The 4,374-nt window shown below is 49.6% G+C and overlaps 1 non-coding gene across 1 annotated transcript; it reads right to left on the bottom strand.

Moving 5' to 3' along the window:
- Positions 1 to 253: 253 nt before the first annotated feature.
- Positions 254 to 372, bottom strand: LOC144774393 (5S ribosomal RNA). The gene has a single exon (XR_013600230.1). It is a non-coding gene; the product is annotated as a 5S ribosomal RNA (ribosomal RNA).
- Positions 373 to 4,374: the final 4,002 nt, after the last annotated feature.

Here is a 4,374-nt window from a genome sequence, read left to right as displayed (position 1 = left end):
TTTAGGGCAAAGGTTTTCTTCATTTTCTTTCAGTTTTCGAATTTACAGTTAAGGGCCATGCATATTGTAAACTCCATGTCGGATTCTTTATAAATAAATAAATAAATAAATAAATAAATAAATAAATAAAAAAAGAGAGGAGAGATGAGGTGAGCAGAATATATATATAGATTTTTTTTTTTAAAATGCTATTAGCGAGGAAAATTAGATGCGATTGTGCAAGGACCAAGCACGGTGTCGGCGAGTGGCAAAATGCCTACAGCACCTGATATTCCCAGGCGGTCTCCCATCCAAGTACTAACCAGGCCCGACCCTGCTTAGCTTTCGAGATCGGACGAGATCGGGCGCATTCAGGGTGGTATGGCTGTAGGCACGAGAGGCTGCCGATGCAGGCCTCTTGCGCTGACAACCCCCTCCACTCTGGACCGTGCTGCGCTGCACCTCACTTGCACGCTTCCCTCCAACAACTGCCCTCCCTTTGCAAGCTTGGTACAGATAGCCAAGCACAGCCCTCTCTTCCAGCAGCCTTGCACCCGCTTCTTTTCCAATCACACACAGGCTCCGACCTCCCTTTAGGTGCCAGTCAGAGAGCCAGCAAAGCTTGCTGCAAAGCAGCAGCCTGGGCTTTGCACCAAGTTCCCTCAGCTTGCTTTGCACTGGCCTCTAAGGCACTCTATCAGGCCACCACTCTATGTGGCAGCGGCTGCCAGAGTACAGCTTTCCAACTCAGGCTCGCCCGCAGTTACATTGGGGTGACAAGTTTTTTTCTATGCAGCTCTTCCTGCAAGTTTCCTATTCGTTTTTAGGTCGAGGTATTTATAGCTCTGAACTATTGTACGGGAAACAACACTCTTGAACAAGCGGATTCCTCCCAATGCATGTTGTCTACTGAAGCGTGACGCTTCGCCAGGCGCGCGCTTGGCCTGACACCCCATCTCCATATGCTGGTTCCATCCCACTCGCTCGCTCCCCTGCTCCCCCGCCCCCTAACCCCCATACGCCTCGCACACCACCATGCTCCTTCCCTCCCACTCGTCACACCCCATATGCTGGTTCCCTCCCATTCGCTCACTCCCCTGCTCCGCCGCCTCCCCACCCCCATCCGCCTTGGTCTCAAACAGAGGTAAACAAGCTTGTTTTCCTCTACAGCCTTCGCATTTCACCTCACTCTTTCTCACCGGCCCACTCCCTTCCCACTCCCTTTCATTTTTACCCTACCTCACTCTTTCTCTATATTGCTCCTTTATCTCAATCTTTCACCCCCTTGCCCGGCCTGTCTCATCCCTCCATTCCTGTCTGGCATTCTGCCTCCCTCTCCTCTCACCTTCTTCTTGAGAGACACACTGTGTTCGCTCTGCCTGCCCCAGTCATCTCTCCTTCAATCTATTTTCTTTCTCCTTGCACCCCTCCCCTGTACCCTCCCCCAATCAGCGACTATCTCACCTTCTGACTTTATCGGGTCCCCTCTCTCAACATATGCTCCTTTCTGTTTACCGCACTTTCTGTCACTTCCTTCACATCTCTCTCTTTCTCTCTCTCATCCTGTCCCTGCATCTGTCTGCCCCTCCTCTAAATTCCCCCTTCTCGTGTCCTCTCGCCACCCTCTGGTCTCCCCTCTAGATAGAATTACGACACTGATGAATCGTTTAATCTGCGTTTATATGTTCTTTTTACACAAGCCACGGCCTCTGTGCACTTTCCCCTGCAGCATTTTATCACATTAGAATTGATTAGAATTGTTACCTTGGGCTGACTTGAGCAGCCATACATTTGGAGCACCATTTGTGCAAGCTGCCGAGGAACACTCCACGTGCACTGTGCCGCTCCCTCTCCTCCTCCGATCTCCCCCGCCCCCACACCCCTCTGTCTCGCTCGCTCTCATCCCTCTCTCATTCAGCTTCCTTCATAAACACTCCCTTTTTTTTCCCTCTACTGCCTTCGATTTTCACCTCACTCTTTCTCACTGGCCCATTCCCTTCCCCCTCCGTTTACCTTTACTTTTTACTCTACCTCTCTACCTTCTTTGTGAATAAAAGAAAACTGTTTAAACTCAAAGCGTGTTTTTGGTTTTTTCAGAGAAACTCCACTGCTGCTATGGTTTCTGTAATCACGTTTGTATCTGTTTCAATTTTATTTCAAAATGAAGCAGACTGTGCTCTTGCTGCCCACTCTTCGCGCACACACTCTCAGATAGAGGCTGCTTGTTTAAGTTGGTTGTACACTCCTAATGGCTGCTTGGGGTGCGTGCCTCTCCTTGCTTCAGCCCGCCCCTGCTCCCCCGCCCCCCACACAGCAATGCCAAGAGCTTGTTGCTTCTGTTGAATTCTACTGTTTACCTCATCGCTGCATCCCTCATCTAAGTGCGCCCCACCCCGCTTCTCTTCTCTTTCACATGTAACATTCTGATACGTACACTTGGATAATTTAGTTCGAAGAAGCACTTGCTTTGGTCTTGGGTCTAGACAGAAAGACTTCTGGGGCATCAGGGTACCTACTAAATAGCCTTCGGGTCTGGTTATGGCCAGACTCTGTTGCACATTACTCTCTCAAGCCAAAACGCTAAATCGTTCTAGCTCGGAGTCCACTCTTAGGTGCTACCCTGAAACATAATACTATAACAACTAGCACGCACTCTAGACTTGATTAATTGCACAACAAATACCACTCAGTGAGTGCCAGTCTTGCATATTGAAGGCCTGGTATGGATACATGACAAAAAAATATCCCAGTAGGCTTGGAAGGCAGGTAACTACTTTCAAATATAATGGTCTAAGGCTCAGGAGGGCTCGAGGCATGACACTTTCAGGATACATACGAAAGATAAATTCATATACAATGACTGTAAAGTAATCTCATTTATATAGTTTGTAGTTAGCTCGGAAATCTAGTACAGTCTTCATTCTCAGACACAGGACGTGCCCCTGCAGTCCTGCCACATAATTGAGTTACAAAGTAATGCTTTAAGCAGACAGTATTCAGTGCTGGTCATTCAGCCACTCAATGCCACAGCATCACTCGACACCACAGCACCACTCAACGCAACAGCATCACTCAGCGCCACAGCATCACTCAGCGCCACAGATTCACTCAGCACCACTCAACACCACAGCACCACTCAACACCACAGCACCACTCAACACCACAGCATCACTCAACACCACAGCACCACTCAACGCAACATCATCACTCAACACCACAGCATCACTCAGCGCCACAGATTCACTCAGCACCACTAAATGCCACAGCACCCCTCAACGCCACAGCACCACTCAATGCCACAACACCACTCAACTCAACAGCATCACTCAATGCCACAGCATCACTCAATGCCACAGCATCACTCAGCATCACAGCACAACTCAACACCACAGCACCACTCAACACCACAGCATCACTCAACACCACAGCACCAATCAATGCCACAGCACCAATCAACGCCACAGCATCACTCAACACCACAGCACCACTCAACGCAACAGCATCACTCAACGCCACAGCATCACTCAATGCTATAGATTCACTCAGCACCACTGAATGCCACAGCAGCCCTCAACGCCACATCACCCCTCAATGCCACAGCACCACTCAATGCCACAACACCACTCAACACCACAGCATCACTCAATGCCACAGCATCACTCAAACGCCACAGCATCACTCAGCATCACTCAAAGCCACAGCACCACTCAAAGCCACAGCACCACTCAACACCACAGCACCACTCAATGCCACAGTACCAATCAACACCACAGCACCACTCAACACCACAGCATCACTCAACACCACAGAACCACTCAACGCCACAGCACCCCTAAATGCCACAGCACCCCTCAACACCACAGCACTACTCAATGCCACAGCACCACTCAATGCCACAGCACCACTCAGCGCACAGCATCCCTCAATGCCACAGCATCACTCAACATCACCGCATCACTCAACGTCACAGCATTACTCAACGCCACAGCATCACTCAATGCCACAGCATCACTCAGCACCACTCAACACCACAGCACCACTGAATGCCACAGCATCACTCAGCACCACTGAATGCCACATCATCACTCAGCACCACTGAAGGCCACAGCATCACTCAGCACCACTGAAGGCCACAGCGTCACTCAGCACCACTCAACACCACAGCACCACTGAATGCCACAGCATCACTCAGCACCACTGAACACCACAGCATCACTCAGCACCACTGAAGGCCACAGCATCACTCAGCACCACTGAAGGCCACAGCATCACTCAGCACAACTGACCGCAACAGCATTACTCTGTGCAACCATTGAACAACAACTGGTTCTAATATGTTCTTTCAATGTTTCAAGCTTTATTGCAAATGTCACAAAAAGATGCTAATATTTCACT

The sequence above is a fragment of the Lissotriton helveticus genome, chromosome 8 (genome assembly GCF_964261635.1).
Source record: "Lissotriton helveticus chromosome 8, aLisHel1.1, whole genome shotgun sequence".
Lineage (NCBI taxonomy): Eukaryota > Metazoa > Chordata > Amphibia > Caudata > Salamandridae > Lissotriton > Lissotriton helveticus.
Note: the sequence above shows the minus strand (reverse complement) of the source record. Positions and strands in the feature narration are given on the sequence as shown.